Source organism: Zosterops lateralis (genome assembly GCF_965231275.1).
Source record: "Zosterops lateralis genome assembly, chromosome: 10".
In the NCBI taxonomy this organism is placed as follows: domain Eukaryota; kingdom Metazoa; phylum Chordata; class Aves; order Passeriformes; family Zosteropidae; genus Zosterops; species Zosterops lateralis.
Genome location: NC_139770.1, coordinates 18,515,819 through 18,542,393, shown reverse-complemented (window position 1 = coordinate 18,542,393; position 26,575 = coordinate 18,515,819).

Genomic DNA, 26,575 nt, shown 5'->3' with positions numbered 1-26,575 from the left:
TTTGTATTTTTCCCTTTTTGGAGTGAGGCAGCACTCAGAGGTGACCCTGACGTTGGTGTGTGCCCCTGCAAACCTTTCCAGACACAGTTTGTACCCAGAGCAGGATTTGCTCTTTCTTCTGGCATTTAATATGCTGGGGACTGACAGCTGGGGTGCTCCAATGTAGGGCTGGGAAGCAAACAAAGTTTATGTTTTAATGCTGACATTAGCACACACTGGCATCAGCATTCATGGTGTCAGGATTATTTAAGGGCAGCTAGAGCTCTGCAGGTTTAAATAGTTGTACAATATTTCAATTTAATCAGTTTTTTTATTACAATGCTTCCTTTGAAATGTGATCTGAAAATTATCCAACAGGCAAAGCAAAAAATCTGATTAGAAATAATTTTTGCAGAGTTTTGCTCTTAACTTATTGCTTATTAATTGAAGCAATGAATTCTGTAGCTTTCATCATCAGCCAATTTCAGCCTGCTAAGAAGCATGAAATTTTAGCTTCATCAATAAGTATTCCTTTAAAGAAGCTATATAAAAATTGATTACAATGAGCACTGTGTCTTTACCATTAAGAAAGATAGGTTTGTTTTCATCATAAAAAAAAAATTAACTAGATTTTTATTAACTGTTTTCTTAAACCCCAGAGGCTGATAATATTTTCCCTTTACTTATATTTTAGCAAAGCACAATCATACAGAAAATTTGCTTTTTATCTTTCAACTGCTGAGTTAGGCTAATAATCTTTGGTTGTAAAGTCTGCCCTTCCATATTGCATATTATTATTTTTTAACCTGTTGTTAGGTGTACTGGATATAATGCTTATGTTTGTTTAATTTCATGAGTCTTTGACTAACTTGTATATAAATGGAGATATCACAGATAAAATTTCTCAAAATTTCTATTTTTCTTCTAGTACTGGGTTTCAGCACAGTACATCATGAAGGGTTTTGCAGAAACTTATTACAAAAACTTGACCAAAATAAACACTAAATTCTTTGAAAGTATAGGAAAATTCCCTTATTATTTACTGTTATTTTTAGTGCTTTCTCCTGGATGGATGTGGTTCCACTCTGTGGTTTCCCTTTTGATTCTTCTTCACTTTACCCTGACTTTGAGAGTTACTTGGATTGTTTTTTAATTCCACCCTCTGTCATCTTCACCTCCCTCTCTCCTCAATATTTACATGTACCAATGCTCTCAGAACCAGAAGCTGACACAGAAGCCACAATAAGTTAACTCAAATCCTCTGGCATCCTTGTCATGCCACTTCTGACAGCCTGATGGCTCCAGGCTTACCAAATTTCTTTAGAGAGAAGGAACAAGAGAGGGACTGTGCCTTCCTAGCTGGGTTTGGGCCAGGAGTTGTTTCTCTGTGGTAGTCATACAGCCTTCCATAGCCAGGCTGTTTCAGGGGCTATTTGGGCTATCAGCTTTAAAAATGAATTTGCAGCCATTTTCATCCATCCTGTAAAGGACTTGCTTTACAGCTGCTCATTCCTTCAGCACCTCAAAATCCCCTGACTTTGTAATCACCTTCCATGATCCCCAGTTTTGATCAGGTTTATAATCAGCTTGAATATTTTTGTTACTTTGTGCCTCTTTCTCTCACCTTCTTTTCACCTGTTCCTCCAGCTCACAGATCTGTGTGCTTGGCAAATGCTCTGGGCCCTTTTTTTTTTTTTTTTTTTTTTTTCTGACTTGGAGCAGTTTTAAGTGTTGTATGTGTGTTTTCTACTTTCTCAATGATTGCAGCCTACAGAATAGCCTCACAAACCTTCACTCTGCTCCTCCTTTCATAGTATCACAGGCAATAAATAGCTGGGCCCAGCAATCTATTTATGGAAAGCAAAAAAAGCCTCTCAGTGGGATGCCAGTGTCAGTTTTTCACAGAGTTTTCAGAATGTCATTTTCTTGGCATAAATGTTCCTGTAATTAAGTATTCTCCATGCAGCAAAATTGATTCTCCATTCTGCAGTTTATAAACTTAAGCATTTCTTTGAGAATCCCCAGCTCATCTGCAGAGCACTGTGCCTGTTTCCCTCCACATGTTCCAGTTTCATGTTACTAATAGAAGCTTGTTTAAGAGGAAAAAAAAAAGGCTATTGAAATATAATCAGACACTATGTGGGTTGTTATTGTATCAATTCTATTCTAATTGTGTTGTTGGCATCCACATGACTCACACTGAATCTAAAAATAATTTTGATAGAAATAATCCTTGCAGTGCAAAAAGGAATCTGCTGAGAAAGCATATGGATTACTAGTCATGTACCTGAGCTTAAATAAAAATATATTTTAACTTGCATTATTTTTAGTCAGACAAAATAGTAAAATGAAGATGAGTCCTTAGTGAAAATTGCATCCTTCCCCAGGTGTGTATATAAAGAATGTAGGATTATTTCCACAAACCTGTGCTTATGTAATTTTCTATCTCTTGGACCCCTTCACATAGACAGTTCAAAATGAGAGTATGGGGGCATGAATATATTTTGTATATATTTGAGTTTTTTGGTTTGTCAGTATAATCAATGAATCAGATTTGGCCTTTGACATACATACATTTTGCACATTGTATCACTTAATTTCTAAACATCTTGGTCTCACTGCTGTTTTTAATGTCATGGAACGTGCCACTTCTCCTGAGCACAGCAATTCTGAGCTAAACCTGCTCTTAGAATTTCTTAAACCATTTCATAATAACTATTGAAAAAAGTCACTTTATAGAGATAGGAGAAAAAATGTGATGGTTGCTGATTACTTGTAATAATTAGACTGGTTTTAAATTATTTGTAAGGGACATGGAAAAGAGAAAGGAGGGGAGAGAATATTTTGTGTGTGCATATGTTCCCACGTATTTTGCACAGGGCTGTGTTCTCACTGTCTTTTAGAGGTATAAGTAAAACGTATACAATGGGCAGTTACTTGATATGTCAGATGGGGATTTGAAGGTAGAGTGTGATTTAAAGTGTTCATATGTATAACTGGGGCACTGATCCTGGTGGGCTGTGAGAATTTGTCTCCTTTTCTTCCCTCTTCTCTCCTGATCTGCAAACAGTATATTGGAAATCTTTAAGTTATTTCACACCTGAAAAGGAAACGCAAAGAAAAACATATGTGTTTGCTTATTTGTCATTTGTTTGTTCATTTAATTATGTTTTTATAGATCAAAATTACCTAGATACTGAAGTCCTGAAAATCTCATTAACGCAAACGATGGGAAGAGAGGGACCTTTTAAATGCTGCCCCATTCTCCAGCTGGGCCAGGTGAAAGGGCAGTACTTATCAGCTGGCTGCCAATTTAAAAAACTCTTTGAATAGGTGATCTTCCCATTGTTGCTGATCCCGCTTGGTTTTATTATTTTTCCTGCTGGGAGAAAAACACTTTTTCCCACTTGAGGTTTTTTATGATGTATGGTAGCTAACATTGATTAGTACATTTCAAAGAAGGAAGGTTTGCTCTCCTTTATTGCTCTAAATGTAGCATGGTAGTCCGTGTCAATGGTTTTCTTTTTTGGAGGGGCATCATCAGGTATCCCTTGGACAGAGGAATACGTGTCTTCATGGGCCAGCAAGGAAAGTTACAAGGAAAACACTCATAAATTTCTTGTTTGCCATAGAATATTATGAGTAGGCATCTCCAAAGGAAAGTTTTTATCATGGTCTTGGAGTTGTGCTGTAAGAATGAAAAAAGCGATGGTCTTACTCTTATAATAGACTTAAAAATAAAAGCAGTTTCAAGTTTCCTTGATTGTTCCAGACTGAACCAGATGGGACCTTGCAGCAACCATCAGCCTGTTTGCTCACAAAAAGTCAGAATGCCAGCATTAAAGGAAAGAAAAGTGAAGGAGGAAAAAGTATTCTTGTGACCTAATGAGACCTAAATGCAGAGCAGCAAACAGAGAAGACAGCAGGGAAAATTCTACCCTCGGAGGGTAAGTTTGCAATAAGTGCAAACCATCCACCATTGTTTGGTCCTGCCTGCTGCCAGTCAGGCAGTAAAACTGGCTGCCAGTAAGGAATGATTACAGCTTTAGTTCTGTGATTGCTCCTCTTTGCTGGAGAGTGTTCATTAGGAGGAACATTACTATTCCATTCTTTCTTTTAGCACTGTAGGATGCTACTTGATTTTTTTAATAACTGTTGGGGAGGCAGAGGGAAACCTGAGAATTCATTGTAAAGAGGTCTGTGATAGTTGTTCTTTTTAATTACATACTTTTAAAATGCCTTGGAGTCAACAAGATTATTTTTCTCCAATCTCCCCAACTTTTCTAACAAACTATTAAAACCAATCTTGCTCCTAGGCTTGTGAAGCACCGTGGGTGGGGAAGCCAATTACATCAATATTTTATTTTTAAAAATAGCATGTATTTTCCCCCTATCAAGACCTGTTACATTTCCAGCAGCCTTCAATACAATAGAGTACTGTTAAATATACCATTGGCATACAATCAACTACCATTTATTTTACTGTTGAGTGATTTGTTATAGTAGATAGAAACCATTCAATACCATTGACAAACAACAGACAGTCCATAGCTCTGAATTACTGTTAGACTATTTTTGTAATGAATGGAGACTTAATTTCAGCTCAGTTTTCTTGTGGGTGCCAGACACAATTGTGCAGAGCAGAGCAACAGCTTTATTTATTAAGGCTTGCAATGCACTTTTGTCTAATTACTGCTGACTTGTCAGACAATAGTCAGTGACCTTCATCAGGAAAGGTGAAACAATTCCCCTTACCTGATTCCTCTTGGCCAAACAGCTTCCAAGAAAAACACAAGATTGTCTAATTGATTACCTGGGAATCTTACAAACCAGTAGTGTTTGAGAGGCCTTTAGAGTCCAGCTGTGTTTCTGATATAGACATTTCCCTTTCTATCACAATACTCTGGCAAAAAACTAAAGGCATTGTGAAGTTTTTACTCATGCCTGTGTTAGGAGACTCAAGGGTCCACTCTGAAGTGTTGATGTTGTGCAAAAAAATTTATTCACACTAATGACTTTCTGAGATCAGACCAAGCATTGTATAATTTATTCCATCCATGCTCTGTAAAGCAAAAGGTATGAAGCACACTCTGCAGGAAGATTGCCCTGCCATACCAAGGCACATCTGGCACACAAGTGTTGGGTGCCTTTTTATTTCTTGGCTAACAGCCAGTGTTTACCCAAAATAGATGAGGGAAAAGGAGCATGGAATTATACAGTTCTCATCTATGTGCTCTAAGCTGTACACTAGACTCTTGTATACTGATTAACCTGTACAGAACAGCATCAGTCATTCCTCTGCAGTTCTTGTTCCTATCTCCCAACTGAAAATTTTTGCATAAAAACTCAAATTTACTAAAGTATCCTCCTTCCCAATTCATGCAGAAAGACTCCCAGCTAAGCCTGGATATTCTTTCAGAATTGACTTTAGCACTGAGTACCTCTTTGCAAAAGTCCTTATGAAGTTTACAGAGGCAGTTTATAACACTAAAATGATCAGTCAGCCTCAGTTGTAAGAGCTTCTTTTGACTTCATTCTTTTTGGGGAAACTGTAGATTTTCTCTTATGTTACAGGGAGAAAGAACCAAATATTGTTGACAAAGACTAGCTCTGAAGTGATGGAATTGTATATGGAAGGGAGTATGGTTACATAAATGGATTATGGTTACCTTATTAAAAGACCTGAAGAGGTAGTGCATGACTGGGAATGAGATTGCTTTTCTTAAAAAGAAAAAATGTGCCAGTTGCTCAGAATGAAGACCTGTGTATCCATCCTCAGTTGAAAACAGTTTATTAATTTGCAGCTATTGAAAATATGTTCTACAGATAATGATAAAATGGGATCCACACCCACCCAGTGATCATTTTCATGTTTTTTCAAGTCAGCAAATACAGCAGGTGTCTTTATTAAACAGAGAGACAAATGTGCTCTGATGTACTGCAACAAGGAGAAGCAGGATAATATGGTCAAAGATGTAGAATAAATAGAAAACCTCAGAAATGCTGGGTGAGCATAAATGTTACCACAGGAGAAGCTATTAAAAGCAAATGTGAAAGTTTTAATAGTTCTGCCTAAAGGATTACTTGATCAAATAAACAGCTTATTGCACCTGTAACCACAATTAGGTTAGAGTCCATTATAAATGAGAATAATTTTATTCTCTGAAAATATTAATGTTATTTCAAGATCCTGTTATTAAAAAAAAATCCAGTTTTGTAAGAAGAAACTGAATTTAAATACACTATTTGAATGTAATCTGTCAAGTCCTTTAACACCTGCCTCTTCAGGTTATTGAATGAATTACATTGACTGTTGAATTAATAACACTGATAAGGATTGAACTAATTGGAATAACTGAGGTTCAATAATTTCTCACCGATAATATTTTCTACCTGAAGAAAAAAGCTGAGGAGATTTAGGCAGGATGCTCTGAAATATCACCAGAGGAAATTTGCAGTCAAAGAATGCTTTCCATCAAAATGTGGTCAGCTTCAATAGCAGGATAGTTTAGGGGTACATAACCACCCTGAGGGGCATGCTGGCTTCACTAAAATCACCCAAGACAAACTAAAAAGAAAATATTGCATCCTTTGAATGAAAAGGAATTTGAGTTATCCTTTAAACTGTAGAACAACTGGAACAATGACTGTAACAGGAATTTTGCACGTTGTCAAATGGTCTGTAATTATTCATGCAGTTATAAAAGGAAGAGTTAGCTACTTCTTATGTCTATACCTGGAACCTGGCAGCCTTCAGGAATAACATCTTGTCCAGCTGTAAGAGTAGGAGAAAGCAGGCAGCACCAACTCCATAACACATTTTGTCCACATTGTGATTCTCCACAGATATGACATGCTGAGCAAGTACATTTCAATAAAAAGTGAGACTGGAATATATCTGAGCAAATTACGAAAGCACCAATAAAAATATTGTTAAATGGAGAAATAATAACTGTGTTTGGTAAACAGATTTTTAGGTATCTCTTGGTACAATGCAACGCACAATACAACGAATAATTTCCTGAGGCAAGCAATGTGCAGAGCTGCACTGGTCCCTCTGCAAAATAAAGGAGAGGAAACCTGGGATTCTCAGGTTGCTGGCTCAGGTAACTGGTTATCCCCCAAAGCAGGAGACACCTGTGTATATCTTGGGATACATTCAGGGAGGTAAAGGAACCTCTGTGTAACCTATAGTCCCTCTGCTTCCACCCACTCGCCTAAAGAGCCAGAAATCACTCACTGTCATCCAGGGCTTAACCACTCTTGAGGCAGAGACTTACAGCTGGGGGAAAGGTGGGAGGGGGCAAGTTTATCTGCCAGGATGTCTGTGGGTCTATAGGCACATTTTAAAGTGTGTGTGTGTGTGTGTATATATATATATATATATATATATATATATATATCAATATATATATCAGTTTATCCCTATTAGGCTTACCAACATTGGACAGTAGGAGCTGATGTAAATAAGAGAAAGATCCTAGAAACCCATCACAGGAATTGAGATGGAAAACCAAATTTCCTAAATGTTTTCAGGTGATTTTTGTTTTATAAAAGCTTTGACAGTAAGAAAAAAATAAATGCTAGGAGTGGAAGATCTCTTGTATGGCCCAGGTTATGCCTTCCAGAGAGCTGAAAGGGATTTTGAGAGGTTGCTGTGGCAGTGGGAAATGCTCACAGTGGGCCACAGACATTCAAACATAGTTCTGTAGAATCTACAGGGGCCAGCCCAAATCCTCCTGAATTACAGTTTCTGTTAGAAATAAACAAACAATTGGAGTTGGTTTGGCAGTAAAAGTGTGGTTTATAGTCAGGCCATGTAAAGTAGAAGACAGGGCAGGTTTATGTGAGCAGTTTGCACAGTGCTCTGCTGGAGGATCAGACCGCACCTGGACGTGCCCTTGCTGGGTCCCAACTGTAGGGTTTGGGTCTGGGCCCAGCTATGGGAAGGTACACTTTGGGGGTCTACTTTGAAACCAAAGCATTTTCACCTTGTGTGTCTATTTCTATCCAAAGAAAGTGAACAATTTTTCCTTCCTCTCTTACAGACACTCTGGGGGAACATCAGGAACTCTTTTCCTCACAGCTGTGGCAGAGTGGGGCAGTCAGGCTTGGAGAACTGAGTGCATCAAGGCATCACTGATGTGGATTCTCCAGACAGACAACAGGTTTAGGAGCCTATGCTTTTCTTTAAAAAACCCTACACCAAACAAAAAAAACCCACCCTAATGAGCTTTTGAATAGTTGTGGAGTAGAGCTGCTACTGTGTATGCTGTATTACTTTGATGGGATTACTAATTGAAGTGGGGAGAAGCGAGGGCTGAATAAAACCATTTCTCATTCTCACTGGACCTGGACAGAGAAGGAATAAATCCTGTTTTGCATAAGGGAAAATTTGAAGGGCTCAATTCAGAGGAATGGCTGAAAACCCTGCTGGTTAGATCATCTTGAGGAAACAACCACATTTCATATGGTATCATATGCTTTTTCAGTCATGAAAAAACTGGGGCTTTTTAAAAGAAAAACAAAATAAAACCCCTGTTTTAGTAACTTGCATGGGTTTGCTTTCTTTCAAGGTCAAATTCAGAGTCATCTGCTGTTTGTCTTTTCATTTAATAATATCCTGAAATAAGTAACTGGGAAAACAAAAATAGAACATACATCAATGAAAAATACTGTGTACGGCAAATCCATTTTGGCAGGATGGGAATTTGTAACCAGCTCCATTTAGCACCTACCTACTGTTTCTCATTCATTCCTGCTGTCTCTGTCCAGAGTCTAACAGAATTTTGTTCATGCTGCTGCTTTGTCTAAAACACTTTCCATGCCTCATTCACTTGCCTCATTCAGTTCCCGTCACTTTTCACTGTAACAGGGATTTTTTTCCTCTCCTTGATCTCTGCCTCCAGATTTCTTTCTCCTCATGTCATTATTTAAGCTGTATGAATACTTACCAACTAGTGAGCTTAAGGTTTAATAAGATTTCATTTAAAATACAAGGTTTAGTCAAAAGTCTGTGAAAATGAGAGCCTAAAACTAAATATTTAACAGCAGCATTACAATGCAATATGTACAAATATAAATATATGTATTATAAATACATGTACATATAAATGGCAATGAGCTAAAAAACCCCAAAAACTTCTGAGGTTAGAAATCTTGTGTGTAAAGCTGCAGCATTGCTTGTTCCTTGTGTATCATTCCAGACCAGAGGTTAAAATTTTGTTTGAGAGGTTGTGAAATTTTAAAATATATTTTAATTTCCTGAATGAGATGTAAAAAGTCATAATTCTCCTCAAAATATTTTAAAAATAATTGTTGCAGTTTGATAAATGAAATAATCTCTGCTCCTCCCCACCTCCTTAATAAAAAGCAAAGGTTGAAATGAAAGCCTCTTTAGAAAAAGACAGTAAAATGTTTTTATATACAATAGGAGGAAAATGGGTGTTTTGAACCACTGTGGTCTTCACTTCCTTTGTCAAGCTTCAGCTCAATTGCAATGCATGAGCAACATTTCCATGCAGTTGTCAATTCCTCTAAAGTTCTCTCTGCCATCTTCAACTGATCTGCTTATTTTAAAGACAGGGAAGTGGAGGTGCTAAAGTGCAGTACCACCTCCTTGGAAGTACTGCTGGATTAAGAAAATAATAAGAAGGTCATCCCTCAGTATTAGATGAAAAGTTTTTTACCTCATGGTAAACTTGGCTTTCCCAGAAGAAAATCTTCTATGAGCCCTCCAAACAACCAGGACACCTCCACTGTGTCACACATCCCCTAGACAGGTACAGTCCTGAGCTTCAGATTTATTTGGAACTCTTAGCAATCCCAAGAGCTTGAAAAACTGTTTTTTAAAGGTTGGACATAATTTAGTGGAAGATATTAGGTTATCCACATATTTTTTGTTTAGTTGGTTTGGTTTTATACATTTGTGGGGAGTTGGTTTGATTTGGTTTGGTTGGTTTGTGTTCTATCTTTCTTCAGTCTGACCAAACTCTTCCCCATGTACTTTGTGTCAGTAAGATCAATGGTTTCAGATGAGAAGAGCTCAGAAATGAAGGGAATTCTTTTGGTAAATAATCTCTTTTAGCTGCCCCTGGGCCCACTCCTGTCTGCCTTGCAGGATGTCCTGCTCACTCTGCCCACTGGAATCCCCCCAGACATGTCCCAGTGCCTGCCCACAGAGGCACCAAACTCCTTGTCAATCTCCATTTGGGAGACTGTGTCACCAAGAGCAGCTGGAATGAGAGCTTGGACAGGGAAACTTGACCCTCTCTGAATCTGGAGGACACTTTGCTGGCAAGAAAAGCTGAGTTTGGTGCTTTGTGTCTCCAACATGTGAGATGGCTGCAACAGGAAGAGGTAAATCTATCCAACAATTTTAATATTACCAGAGTATAAACCATTAAATGCACCAGCTGGGATTATAATGCATTTAGTATTGTGAGGTAGATATGATGCTTTTTAAGGTAAATTTCCTCCCTGAAAATGAAAGTGCAGGTCTAGTAAGTAAATGGGACACCTTTAGCAATATGTAATCTAGTGTTCCATCACACACCTTCATTATTTCCCCTATAATTAGGATTTTAATCCTTGTATTTGTTCTTTTTAAAAGCCTATTATCACTGCCAGGCATTCCTACTGATTTATTGATTTGTTATGTATATCATGAATGACTCCTGAGGAGTATAATAATGAAGGAGAGTGTTATTTAATTCTATACAAATATTTAGGGATGGAGCCAATATTATTGTGTAGCTTTATTATGAGAAGCCCTATTTCTTCTAATATCAGTGTCACCTTACAAAGCTTCTCATCTGCTATGAAGAAAGAAAGATTATTAGAACTGACATAGTACTTGGCTTTTCAAAGCTATTATATTTCTTGTAATTATTTCTTCTTGAATTTCTGGTGCAACTTCCACTGAAAACCTGTTTGCCCTGTAAGTCTGGTGGCAGTTTAAACAAACAAGTTGCTTCCTTCAGTATTGAACTGTCAAAACAAAACTGCTATTAGATATTTAAACAAGATACCTGATATTAATTTTATTCTTCTAAACTGGCAACAGGAGCCATTGGCAGATTATCGTCCTGGGGCCTTCCATTAGGCATGAATTTTAACAGATGTACTTACATTTTCATCAAATTGAAATCTCTCCTCCCTGTCTGTGCATAAGGATGTTTTTCATAGTCAGTGCCAGGGTTTTCCTGGTTTGAGAAGAGATAAAAGTATTTGTAAAAGAAATAAAAAAAAAAAGGAAAACCTAGAGAGAGAAAAAACCCACCACCAACAACAAACATTTCCAGTGGGCTAACAATCAGTGCTATGTTTTCCCACTCACTATATAATTTGGCATTTATCTTTTACAAGAGATGCTGCTGTTTTTTGTAAGCATAAATTGCTTTCTCTGGGGTTTTCTGTTCGAGGTAAGGAAAGGGAATAGCATGAAAGCAGCACGTATGTTTTATAAATTATGTGGGGTTTTTTTCTAAAGTGTGCTGTAATAACCTCCAGTGGCATGTGGCAGCAATGCATTTTCCATATGTTTAGTGTATATGTCTATGTTATGTGTGTGTGTGTGTATATATATATATATATTTAACATTTAGTTTTGGGTTACATTCACATCAAATGTCCAGAACTGAGGCTGAGGAGATTCTCTAAGGAAAATGCAGGATGCCACAGGAGCAGATTCAGTGGGTGACACTTTTCCTTTGGAGTCAGAACCAAACTGATGCCTCAGAATGTGGTTTTGAAGGAAACATCTGAATGAGAACGAACGTTCCAGTCTGTCAGTAGGGAAATTAGCCATGTTGTAATAAGCTGAAAACATGTCAGTAATAGCAGTAGAATCATTTAATCTTTTATAACCCACACTTTTAAAGAGGTTTTTAAATCTCCGTGACTGGAGGGATTGCTTTGTTTTCATCAAATGAGGCAACGAAAAAGAATGACAAAGTTTGCAACACTGTAAAAATGTCAGTGAAATTTTCTGTATTTGGACTGAACTCTGGGCTTATAGTTTTAATTTCAAAGTAGCCAAAAGCAGATGCCCAGATGCAGATCTTGGTGTGTTTGTCATGGAGGGCACAGGACACTTTTCTCAGAGCTTTCCATCAGTCTGATTCTGGAGAGTGTCTTTATCATGCAAATACTTGCTCACAGGTCTTCCTCATTTTCTTACAGCAACTCAAAACCTGCTCTCCAGCAGCTGCTAAAAATAATTTTTGTGTAGCAGTCATCAAGGTGGCTTTTCCTTTTTGCAGATGCAGCCATGGTGACCTGTGTATTTCTGATGCACATGAGCTGGCCATGAAAATGATGGCCTTGCAAAAAGTATCCAGACTTCACCTTGAAGAAACACATCCAATAAAGCAAGGCAGACAATTGTAATTCTGTACTATCTGGCATCAGGCAAGCCTTGATGAAAAATAAATTAAAACTTTGGGAGTTCATGTCCAATTACCCTCATCAGCTTGGTTTAAACTTTTTTCAGAACTGGTCTTGAGAAAGGGATCTTTATTTCTCACATTAGACAATATGTATGAGGTGTGATCCATTATGATATTATACAACTTTTTCTTCAATTTAAACTACTTCCTCTGGAGGTATATTACTAATAAATTACTAGTAAGGAAATCTATCCCTGAGGATGAAAAGTTCAATTTGCATCTTTGTCACAACTTTTGTCATTAATAATTTTTATGGATCTGCCTGGTGCCCATAGTTTCAGAAAATCTACCTTGGACTCTAATAGAATTCCTGTAATGTTGGCAGATGCTCAGATATCAAGACAAAGAGAGCAGAGGCAGCCACACAGAATGACTGATCTGACAGGATATCTGTGAGTTGTTGTATGGGGTAAAACAAGCATGCTTATCAAATAAAGTATTTACCTTCATGTTGCAGGCAACTTTCTAGAAATGCTGAATTTCAGTGTAATTCCAGGGTGATACTTAATACAGTGAATCAAGATATCACAGGGTGTGCTGGCAGTACTTCATGAAAGTCAATGTACTAAGCTCAAGTAACCTTTCCATTGTACACAGGGACTGAATATCTGCTTGTGTTTAGTGTTTGTCACATCCTTGAAAGATGAGGTGAAACCAAAGATAGACATTTTCAGGTCCTCTTTTTCCTGTTATCACTGTGTGTAATAATGAGATATTGAAATTGGAGGCAAACCTACATTTCTGAACCTAAAAGGAAATAAATCAGGCTATTTAACAAAATAGTTATGCCAGCGAAATCTCTATGGTGAGGGTCAGAGAAGGTCTTTCTGAATCAATAATCTTAGACAAGCAATTACCACCACAAAATGTAGAGAAAAATAATTCTGAGAACAGGGTATAACCAAGGATATTTGTGTCACTGCTATTCAGAATTGGCCTTGATTTCTCAAAATATCTTCTGATTTTCTTGGAAGCACAGATTGCTTTAAAGGTAACTGGATGCAACTGGTGATATTTCTGTGAATGGCTTGACTAGAGTTATTTGACATTTAGCATGAGGTTTCTGTGTTTGTCTGGGAGAGGAAGATGTGTACATCTGTGCTTCTAAAATGCTCTGATGTGTGCCAGTCATCATGGATTGTTGAGTTGAATAGAATCTTAGCTCACTTGGTGCTGATCTGTTAAAACTGGAGGCATGGATTACGTGCAGAGTGACAATTATCCACAAACTCGGAGGGTTATTTTATTAATCCAAGCCATGGAGCTGAGTGTTTTCTGCAGTGCACATTGTATCCTGCAACAGTCACTGTGCTGCACGAGCTGACAGTTCCCACTCATGAAACTGAGTGAAATTTTAGGAATTGTTTCTCTGCAGCTCCAGGTAGATTCTGCAAACATTTCAGGCAGTGATGCGGGCTGTGATGCCTCATTGCTCCTTTGGTCATTGCCCAGTTTACTGTGCTCATGGCAAAGGGAGGAAACAGTGGATTCAGTGTGTCAGCTTTCGAAGGTGATGGATGCTGCTGATACATCAGCCTGGCTTGAAGTGCTTGCTCAGTAGAATCTTAGCAATCCTGAAGTGGATGGGGATGAGCAAAGAAATCGTGAGAATGTTCCTGGCATGTTGGCATTTAACTTCCAAATGGATCTCAGGTGTGTCTATGGAATGTGACAAGGGCTCAAAGCAGCCTGTAATGGAATCTATGACTGTAATTCTCTATTACACCACTCTGACTTCTCCCAATACCCAGAAAGGAATGTTCTCTGTTAATACAAAGAATGGAATGCCTTCCTTCCTTCCTTCCTTCCTTCCTTCCTTCCTTCCTTCCTTCCTTCCTTCCTTCCTTCCTTCCTTCCTTCCTTCCTTCCTTCCTGACATGGAAAAAACGGTGGTTTTGGGGCTGGGCAGGAAATAAGAAGTTGTTTAAATTAACAACTTCTGAACTTTACAGTATATTTGTGACACTTGATCATAGTGTAGCCAGAAGCTACAACACAAAACCAGCAGAGTTGAATCTTATTAAAGAAAGGACTAAAATCAAGTCTAATTAGCTTTCATTTAAAAGGAGGGAAAGGAAGGAAGAAAAGTTTACAGACATACTCTCCTTCAGGACATTCCACACAGAAATGTTTACAGCCTGTAAACTAATAAAAATGGACAGCTACACACAAGGCCATCAATATAAGCCTTGTTGAGTAAGAAAGGAAAAGCTCACTCTGAAATGGATTGAATCTTTTTGTTGCATTTATTTGTCTGCCTTGGAGAAAATACAGTTATATTCAGCTCTCAGACAAGGCTTGTATGTGTTTCATGTGGGATGGACTATTGTCTTAACTCATATTTTGTCTTTTGTCCTCCCGTTTGTCTTTAACTGGTCTGCAAATTGATTTGAAATTTCCTGGGTTAGCTGACAACAGCACCTTCCTAGGAGGTGATCTTTCCTTACTCTGACTTCATCTAAAAATGCTGCTCCCACTAGTCAGCTCGAGTTAGAAAAGTGACAACAACAAAACCTCCTCCATGCCCCAAAAGGCTTTTCCAGAGCTAACGCACAGCAAGGCTCTGCTCCTTTAAATGGAGAGAAAAAATATGCTGGAAGGTGGGAAAGGGAAGGTGCAGTTCTTTCCTGGATGGTCTGATTTTTTGAAGGTGAATGTTATTCTTGCCTCCTAAAAACTACAGCACTGTTCTTGCTGTTTTCCTTTTCCCTTTTCCCAGCCCAAAGCTGGGGGAATCTTTACATGATCATTCCCATAATTTTCCTTTGACCAAAAGTACTATTTCTTTTCATTTCCTCTTTCCTTTAGGTTTTTTTTTGTTGTTGTTGTTTGTTTGTGGGGTTTTTTTTTTTATTTATTTCCCAGATCTCAGCTTCTAAGTCAGACTCAAACACCCAAATCTATACCAATTTCCATATTGCTGTAAAAAGGCCTACCATTTCCATGAAAAGTGCGCTACACAAAATATGAATACTTTTGCATCCATTTCCTGCAAGCAAGTCACCTCAGCTGATACCCCCCAAGTCTTGGCATAGATTGATATGCTTGTGTCTTTTTAAAAATTTACTCCAAGCATTTTTGTAATCTGTCGAGGTTTGGAGGAGAAACAAGAAGCTTTAAAACAAAAGCTCTATTAATGTGATTAGTGAGTTTGTTGCAGAATTATATGCAGTTACCAGTGAAAACATCATGAAATGTAGTGCTTGGGTATCTTCTGTACCAAACAAGTGACCAGGACAGGGAAGAGAAGCAGTTTTGCTTTGTTTGTAACAAAAGCACTTCTGATTTGTATTTAGCAACAATCCACAAGTTGTAGTTTATTCCTCCATACTCCTGTTACAGAGGGACCAAGAGATTTGCACTCAGCTGGTGATGTGGCTCTGGAAATATTGTATCAGTGCTAAAGTGTCTTTGCACTGCTTTTATTAAACAAATACTGCTTTGGAAAGTAAAGCTCTCATCTGCTTCCCACTGAACGAGTTTAAAACCCATTTTCCTTCTTTTCTCTGAACTCTTACAGTGCAAGCCATGCAGTTCTCCCCACTGTGATCTGTTTTGCAAAAGAAGCCTATTAATTGAGGATGTTTTCCAGTATTGCCAAAAGGTCACTACAATCAATTGTGGAGAATATTTGTAAAAGAGAAATCTTGCCTATAAAGCAATATATCCTGAGTGTCTAATTTGTTCCCTGTAATAAGGCCATGCCTACTTATTGATTAATCAATCTTTGTTGTCTGTTTGCTGATTTTATCAGGAAGACTCTTAATGTAATGAAATATCATATACTGAGTTGGGTTGCAAAAATTTTTATTTCTACTATTATACTCCATTTGTTCAACCTGAGGAGATGATTTTTCCAGGACAGAAGTTTCTGATTTGTTGTGGCAAGCCTAGAAGGGAAAATGGAGGCATATTTGGATTTGAAACATGACTAAGGTTATCAACACAGAAGTTTTTCTGTTTTGATCCAATTTTTAAATCATTACCTGATGTATTCCATTCAAAAGTCTTAATATTATGTAATTGTACTACATCGAGATATGCAATGCAGAAGTATAATTGAGTAAAATCAAACTTATGTTGTATGCCAAAAAAGTGGTTGTGAATAAATTCAAAGTGGTTCTCAGACTATATTTCAAAATGTAGCATTTGGCTACTTTTTAAAGTCATATAAAGGAAGCCAAGCATATTAAAATTAATTCATCTTCATATGCTTGATATAATTAAGGTTTTTATCTTGTCATAAATCTTAGTGTGATTTGTAGGACAGAGAGTAGTGGCAGGAGTTATGTACACAGAAAATGTTTTAAGTTATATTATAATTATCATTATCTCTGTTGGCAGGAGTGCATTATTTCCACTAAATAACGTGCCTTGTTTCACTGTGACTCTGTGATTCATTTCTGTTCTTTTGTACTGTAGTTGATGTAAATGAGCCACATTAACTGCCCCCCTGCCTCACTTTGTGCATATTTAAGGATTTAAAGTGTCTCAAAAATCCATTATCACTCTGTGACAGAAAGGTGAGAAAAATGTGTGAAAAACTCATAAACAGAATGAGAACGTCTATCTATTAACTTTGGACAGGTGTGAGACATCTAAGATTTAACCTGGAATTTGTGTTGGAATTCCAATAAAATGATGGTATACTTTAAACTGAGGAGAAATAAGGAATTAATGAGGCTGATGCTCTGTGTTATTTTTGCACAGAAACAATGGTTTTCTTAAAACATTTAAATTTTCCAAAAAATGAGTACTTCATGATCTGCTCTTAAAATACTCATTGGGACCAGAGAATCAAAAAGAGAAACACAAGAACAAGGAAATAATTTTCCATTTATCCTTACTTCAGTAAGTGCTAAAGTTTAAGCACTGTTTTTGCTGTATAAAATGCTCATGGCATGATTTATCATGATGCACATCTCACCATGAGTAACAAAGTAGAAATATTAAAAATAGGCTCTAATTCTGCAAGCAGTTTTGCACACATAGCTCCTATTTGCATTACTTTTGTACACTAAAATTTACTGTTATATATAAGGAGTATTATAGATAAAGAACTTCAATGAGAGGACAGCTTTTATAAGAGCAGTGGCACCATATATCAAAAAGCCAGGCTTGGCATGCACAACATGTGTCATGTCTGCAGTGCTTTCAAATTACAAAGCAATCTTTTTACCAGAAGGGTACTTAAAGTCACAAGTTCTACTAACACATCCATTGAGAATAAGAAAGTAACAGTTCTCTCTAAAATTTTATTATGTATATGGATTCTCAGTGCATTCTGGAATGTGGATTCAGCTTTTCCGGCTCTGAAAATCTAATGTTCAACATATGGCCACCTGCAGTTTCACCATGGTAAAATTTCTGTGCTTTTCCCCAGGGAAAAATCAAGGTATCAGAGATGGTTTTGGTGCTTTTTTTTTTGTTTCCACATGCTATGTAGATTAAATACATGACATGCAATTTAGATCCAGAAGATTTTTGGCACGGATAATGATGACTTGAAAGATATCACAGCACAATTTTAAAACTCATTTATGTGGCAGTCACTGTTGTTGAAAATATAGCCTCTTTATGGTGGCATCATTGTGATTTATCCCTGAATTGGTGACAGCCAAAAACCTCAACTTCTCAGTACTGACCCACTTAGGGAGTGCTGCAATACTATCACATTCCTTAATCCTAGGGAAACTGAAGTGGTGAAAGGGTTGCATAATTCTGCTGTCATTGCTGCCAAAATCAGGACAAATCATCAGTGTCTCCTTAGAGAAAAGAAAGAGGAAAGAAATACTCTCTGAATTTTAACAGTAAGGACTGAAAAAAAAAAAAATAGAATTGGAATAGTGTCACTAAAATGCCCCACTGTGTCTTAGCACCACTAAATTTCTTCCAATGTTTAAGTGGAGATATAAAATTTACATAAGTAATATATAAGTTGGTCCACAAAAACACCCATAAAGAATAATAGAATAGTATAAAATATGCCTTCCATTGCCAAAATACGATAAAATTCAGTTTCTTAAACATAACCAAAGCACGGGGAAATAATGCTTTGTACAATAAATACAGACACTCCCATAATTCTCTTAAGCAAAGTGTTGGGTTTTATTTCATTTAAATTATTTGTCTACAATATCTTAAATAATAATAATGGAGTTTACTGCTGTGATCTATTTAGCATTTCTTATCTTTCTTTGAACTGTTTGGAGTTCTACTGCAGCTTTTAAGGTCAGTGCCTTGAGGAGAGCACATTGTTCCATGTGGGCAGCTGAGTGATGATTCCCAGCAGTTCCACTCAACAACATCCTTCACTCTGGTGCTCATGCTGACTTAAAGGACTTGTGGAAATGCCTGTCTGTCTGAGTGTGAATGTAGGTAGTGCACACACACCTCAGACTGACAAAGGAAATTGGCTACCTAAGAAAAGTTCTCTAGGTGAACGATAACATTCCCATGCTCAAACTCTCCTCTTGTGGATTTCCGCACAAGCTGAAGCTGGACTGGTCAGGCTGTTATCCTGAGTGAACTCTGGAGCAGCTGGAGCAAAATCAGGTTCAGCCTGTGGACACTTTATATTAGCATAAACTGAAATACAAAGTATGCACTTGACAGCTTCAGTTACTCAATTACAAGATATTGGAGAATTTATGAACTAAGTGCCAAAGGTGAAAAATGATGTTCTGTATGTCACTGAGAGTGCAATAAACTGTCCCGTGAGCTCAGTGTGTGCATTACTTTGATGCTGAGTGGTTTGAATGATTTATTTACCTCGTGGCATGTGGGTTATCTTGAAACCAGTTCAGTCACATACATGTATGGGTATTTTCAGTGTTCCCAAAGGTGGGGAGCAGCATTTTACCACTGTGTGACATGGCAGTGATGACAAACGTGCTGGCTGGCTGCAGAAATGCTGACAGCGGCCACTGACCAGTGTGCTCTTGTAAAAATGAGAGTGGGCTTGGATGAGCCCATTGATTGTAATCACTCAGAGTGAAGTGACAAAGCAGGGATGAGCTCTGCTCCACACCCAGAGGAGGGACACCTTCCAGGAAAAGAGGTCCACAGGCTGCCACAAAAATCTTGCAGAAGGTTCATACCTGTCTTGCAACCTTATTGAAGCTGACATCTTGTGGGTGCTGAACTTCCACTCACTTCAGTGTCTTTTTTCCAGGTGTATTGAAGAAGGTGGCTGTAGTTCAAGGTCCCGGGTTGCCTTGATATTTTGCATTTATTAACACCTCAGATACAGACATCAGTGTTGAGCCTGACACAAGTCCATGTATGAATAGAGCTTTGTTCAACATGTTGTTTTCTGTATTTTTTGTAGAAAATCATGACATGACAACAAAATAATTTAATGTCTTTCCAATAAATTTACTACGGATTTGATCAATGCTTATTACTTAGAAGAAAAATTTCTATTTTCATTGTAGTAGTACCTTAAGATGTAATAGTCTTAAAATCTACTTTTTTAATCCTCCTCGTTACATCAAAGGGTTACATAAAGCAGCAGTGCAAAGGAAAATAAATTATGTTTTGTCTTCCAGCCCATTTACAGAATGTGTTTGTGTGCACTACTGAGGAGGTTAAGCAGTCTCCTAAGGTTTGACTGTTGCTGACCCAGGTCCTTGGGTGTCTTGCTGGAGCATCTGGTATAAAGTTATAAACTGAGAGACGCTGTGAGATTTAACAAAACCAAGTTTGACTCAGTGTAATATTTTCCTTGGGTATTTTTACTTTTTTTTTTTTTTTTTTTTTTTTTCAGAATAGGTAATTAAAGGTATATGACACAAAAGAATATTGGCATCCTTGTTAAACTTTACAGGTTTTGATAAAACATCCTGACCTTGTCATATTTTTTCTGATTCTAGTTCATTGAGATACAAACTCAGCAAAATGAATTGTGAGCAAAATCTTAATCAACAGCAGTAGCAGATGCATTGATGCTTTTTATCCATACCTTTGGACAACTCCTGAAGAGCTCTAGTTATCTTAGAAAACGAAGGCTTTGCAAATGGCAATTGTGTGATTGATTATTTTCCACTCTTACCTTGCAGTCTGAAACATGAATAAGGAGTAATTCTGAAGCTGAGCCCTTTGAAAGAAGTCTTTGCATATGGATTGTTCTTTCAGAACAATTTCTGAAGCATTAGGAACATTCAGAAGCAGAAGAATGTTGGCATTTCCTCAGTCATGGGGACACTTGCATGTGTCCACTCATTCAAGGACACCAACTTCTTGAGGAATTTGAAAAACTTGATCAAGTAAAAAGAACTCTGTCACACTGCCTTTTTCTAGCACTGCATACAGACCTGATTTCTACCCAGGCAATGGTTTTCTGAAGGGCTCATTAACTCCATCTCCAGTGAGAAAAATGCCTGCAAGACTTATTTCATGAACCTGAATAGGCTGAAAGATAAGGATAAAAATGTGGACTTTAACTGACGATTTCTCTGAGATGATAGAAGATAAATCAAGCCACTGATGACAGCAGAAAGTTGAATTCTCAACTGGTTTTGCCATTAGCAAGTAATTTTTTGTGCTGTTGACATGATAAGAATAGAAAGCAGAAAATGAAGCAGAATTATTAAACACCTATGGGTGATAAACCAGATTTCATCTCTGGTTTTGGGACATAGTTGAGTTCCACTTGGAATAAAGAATTCTCAGGAGTAACATCATGGAGTGTTGTAAATCCACTAAAATATCAACTATGGTAGAGGTTAAAATGGATTTTTTCCTAATTTATGGCACATATTAACATCTTTTAAAAGGTTCACTTTGCCTTGATAAGAGTTACAATGGAAGATAAAAGAATTACTTATTTTATCAGAATCCACTCTTGGCATTGTAGCTGCTTTTTATGTCTGTCAGAACATGACAGAAGGAGTCAGCTTGTGTCTATAAACTGGGAAAATGAGATCAGTGCACTTGCAGGGATTCTAAATTGTCAGCTCTGGTGGAGGGTGGGCTGCTCCCAGTCCAGTGAGGTGACAGGATCTGTGTGACAACCCTCAACTCATCCCCCAAGTGTCCGTGGTGAGCTCAGAGCAGCAGCAGACCCTGGAATACAAGGCAGGTAAGCTCCAAAATAATACAGACAACTCTGAAAATGCTGCCACAGAATCATGTTCCTGTTCCTTGTTTTAGTGTTCTCTGCTTTATATAGTCAAGACCTGTCAAGTTGTGGTTTATGGAAAGTATATTTTACAGAAAGCAACAGGACAGTTTTCACCACAAAATAAAGTTTTCTGTGTGAAGACGTATAACTTAACTGATTAGGTAAGATTTACTTTCTTGTTATACTCTCCTACCTTACAGACAACTTATTAATGAAGAAATGGAATGTGAACACTTGACAATTATAAACAGGACATTTGTGACTCATTCATTTAGCCTTATACTTGGTAGCTCTTGACCTCTTCCTCTCAGTTCATTGACAAAAAATACCATTTATTATCTACTCAGAGGTTATTATAAACCAAAATTTATCAATTTTGCCAAAAGGAAAACATCTTTCAGTGTGGTTTATTCTTTTCAACATGAAAATTTATCTTAGCATCAGTAATTGTGTTAGTATTCCATATGTCCTACTTTATTGAGAAATTAACTGAAATGATCATTAAAACATGGATACTAGATTGTGGCCTTTTTTTTTCTTTTCCTTTTAACTCAATAATTCCTAAGTTAGTGTTCATGATATATTTGAGCTGTGGACTTGTAGGTCAGAATTCTCTTTCTTATTGTGTGGGAACAGTGTACAGGGCTGGGCTTACAGGGTGGGGAATGAATCCCAGGAGCTTCAGGCAGGGAGACAAGACAGTGGTGCTCATGGTCTTTAATTAAACCTGAATAAGAATGAGGGGTAACCAATTCTGCAAGTGCTGGACTTTTGGGGGGTTTTGCATTTTTTTTTTTTTTTTCATTGGTGAAAACCATAGTGATCTCTAGCAAAAAGCTTGATTTTAGAAAAGGGCTGTCACATAAATTTTGAGGTTTGTGTGTTATGGCTGTCTCTCTGGCTCCTTCTCAGCCCTCAGCCTGTCAGTGGTGCCATAAACTGCACCTTAACTGCATAGAATCTCTTTACCAACAGCAGCCTCACAGTCCTTAATCTGGGTATCCTTTTAATTTCTGCCTCCCCACTGACTCCTCAGACGCAGGGGGATGTGAGGATTCTCAGCTGTTCTCCATCCCTTCATTGCCCTGGGATGAGCTCTGGTTTCCAAGTGGGCTGGTGCAGCACCCATGTCCCAAAGGGGACAAAGCTGTGCCTTTGCCCTCCAAAGCCTGACCTAATCTCCAGTACTAACAGTTTGCTTAAATCCTGGCTATAAGGCTTAAATGACCTCTCATGGAATTCCCAGCCTGTGCTCATTATCAAGTAGAAAAGAGTTGATGGCAGATGGGTTGGGGAAGCTGTGGGGCCCCTAAGAGCTGTCTCCTCCCTGCTGGCCTTGCACAAGGCAGGTTTTGCCCCTCGGCTTTCCCTGGAAGAGATGGTGACACACGGATGAGGTTCACAGTCACCCTGCCCGGCCCTCAGCTCTGGGTGAAGGGAAATCTGTGGGGTCAGGTGCTCAAGGATGTTTTCAGGTTTCCCTGAGCTCTCCTCCCTTCCATGGGGCAGCCCCTGGAGTAGCCCAGAGGCAGTGGGGACACTTGGGGACCCCATGGCAGAAGGACATGGCATGTGTGTGTGAGGCAGGACTGTACAGGGTGGCTGCTCCCCTGGACAGGGAATGAGGGGCTGTCCCCTGTGTTTTAAACTCCTTTTTTCCTGTGAGTCACTTGGTACTCCTGAGCAATGCTGGATGGGATCATCCTGCACCTGCTTTGGCCTTTATCGGCACAAGCATGAGGAGCAAAATCAGCATGAAAAAACACTGTTTTGAACATGCAGCCATTTTAAAGCACGGCACTGTCACCCAGGCAAGTCGCAGCATCTTTTCTTAGGCAGTGAAAGCAAAGAGCAGCAGAAAGTGATGCCAGCAGAGCACCCTGTGCCTGGCTGGGCTGCAGCAGAGGCAGCCAAGAGCTGGTGTTGGCCACGTGCTGCTCAGGAAGGATGTCTGAGGCTGGCCACCATCCCAGGAAGGATGTCTGAGGCTGGCCACCATCCTGGGGAAGGACCTAGAGAGTCCAGCAGTGCCCCGGCACCCGGCTGAGTTCAAACCTGGCAGCGCTGGAGGCGCGTGGGGAGGAGGAGAAAGAAAAACACTGACCACCCCAGCATGGTGGTAAGGAAAGAAAACACTGGAGGGCTGTTGAAATATTCGCAGAGGATTAGCACAATGTTACTGTGTTCAGCACAGGTGTTTCTGTAGCTGTGATGCATTAGGAAAATTTACAATGTTCAGTGACTCACACTTTCTCCATGTAGGGTGGTAGTTTATTTTCCTGGGCTGGAGCACCAAGTGAGGAGGAACACCTGCTGGTATTTTGGCTTTCCTGTAATGTCTAAGCTTTTGTTTAATCTGGGTATGCTTTTTTTTTTCTCCTCTTTTGCTTTTCTTTTTCCTATTTTTTTTCTTTTTCTCTGACTGCATTGAAGCATTTTAGCACATAACATTTGAAAGGAAACTGATTTCACCAGAGACATGTAGAAATATTCTGTTCTTTACCTCTGGGGTATTGCATGCCAAGAACTACTATTGGTAGGAAAATGATGGATGTTGCTCTTAACAGTTTCTTTGGCTTTACTTTGAAGCATCTAGTTGAACAGCCAAATTTTGAAAATAGATCTGTACACTGTGTATTGCAATTCCTTTTACAATTTTATTAGAAATGTCTGTTTCAATGTTTCGTAAAGTTGCATGTGGTCCAAACTAGTTCCACTGCAAAAATATAGCTAAGAAAGATCCCCCATGCTGTTATAAATTCAATATTGATATGAAATGCTTATTTAGCTTGTTTCTCATGGTAAAATTCTCAGTAAAACATTGAGGAAGAAAACTGAAACTCCAATGCAGAAGCTTAAGACAGATCATCTTATTACTTAAGAAATATTCATAAAAGGAATAGATCTGGATTAATACCCTTTCATAAAAATAATTATTAATTTCTACAAAGAAAACAATGACTTTTTCCCCCACAAGTATACAGGATGGTGCACAAGCAATTGAAACTCTTCTCTGTTGGATGGGCCTTACTGCTGTGTGAAGAAATGAAAAACAAGTAAAGGAGTGAGAAAGTAAGGGAACACATACTCTGTCCTGGTGGAATATTCAAGACTGACATTGAAGGGAAAAATCAACCAACATTACCAGAATCATTACCAATCAATCAACATTACCAATCAATCAGCCAACATTACCAGAACTTATCAACTCAACAATTTGATCTCAAAATTTTTGAATGTTCTTCTAACATTAAACTGCAATTTAGGGGATTACAGTTATAGGCTGTAACTTATAGACCTTTTATTTGCCCTGTTTTCTCTCCTCTAATTTCTTTGTTACATCCTTCCTTATCAAATTAATATTTATGTTTTCAAAGGAGCATAATAAGAACACTGAATTTATGTTGTGGGTGAGTCGCTGTAGCACCATTTTCTTTAGAATTCTCTATATTGTGTGCTTGATTTTTTTTACTTTTTCCATTTGCTATGCTCTATAAAGTACACTAAAAATATTTATTTTGAGTTGCCATACCTAGATTGTATCTCCTTATTTTGCACTTTCTCACTTGTTTTCACTTTCATTCTCTTGACTGAATTAATTGTCTTGAAACAGTTAAGGGCATTTTTATTAAGAGTACATGGAAGCTGGGTCGGATTTAAAAATGCAATGGCTCTGGATTTGTGATGTCTGACAGCACTTTGTCCATAGGGCCAGACACCCAGAGGGATTGTTTATCTTTTTCTATAAGTGTATATATAAGAATAGCTTCTAGGTGACAGGCAGGCACTTGTGTTCAGATGCATTCCACATATGTTCAGTAACCTTACTTATATGAATAATGCCTTTTATGGAACAAATGCAAACAGAGAGAATTTAAGAGAAAAAAACTTTTCCTTGGGCTTATTCACAGGTTTCTACAAAGGAAAAGGAAAACACAACAGGCACAAGCTACATTAAAGGGGATCAGAGACATACATTAAATTCCTTATGTCTTTTTAATTATGCAATTGTGAATTATATTCCTGTTGCATTTGTAATTAGAGGGCAGAACAGATGGTAAAGGCTTGCTCTAAAGTAATGTGTCTATTAAAATTATCCACATAGCTAAACTGACTGTTGACTACAACAGGATTTCTTAGCCATTAAAATACCCTGTGCACAGATATGTGCTTGATTATTATAGCTCATTACATATCAGCACACACAATATATATGCTTATATGCAGAAACAAATCTATTCTATATTAGTTATATGCTGTATATGCCTTTAAATGTCACTTATTACAGAAGGGAAGGAAAATGAAGTTGATTCTATAAAAAGCCTCCCACGTGGGTAGACAAGACGTGCTGTTGTATGGTCCTCATGTATCATTTGTTTTCTTTATCTCCAATTTTACCTGGAGCTAAAGTGTGAAGATAAATTTATCAGATGAGGTGCTCCAACACAGGACATGACACAGACAGCTATGATATGGTTCTTATTACTCTGCAGAAGCTTGCTTTGTTTGTAATCAGTAGATTTGACCCATTATCTCTAGTTTATAGATTTATCTTATCTCAAGATCTGGAGATGCTTGTGTTGGCAACCATGGGTTGTTTTATGCCATCTGTAATGTTTTCTAAGATAAGTCATGCACTGAACCGATATTATCTAATAACTTGTGATGTCATAAAATTCTCTCCTGGCACCAAATCCCCCACATTTTAGGGAGTTAGGACGGTGTGAAATGAGTGAGAGGAGATGATCCTAGTTTTTACAGTTCTTATGGATAAGGTATTTGTTCTATAAGACAAAATTATTCTGACATCTGTGTATTGACTTCAAATGGGTCCTATGCAACATCCCCAAATATATTCAAGGTATGATGGCATTTCTCTGACCTCTTTATATCTAAAATATCTGAATCCCTGATTGCTTTCTTGACCTGAAAGGGCCTCTATAATAATGGGTATAGAGGAAACTCATGGGGGTATTTAATTTCAAACATTGAATTTCAGTGAATTACTCTATCAGGGCGTGAA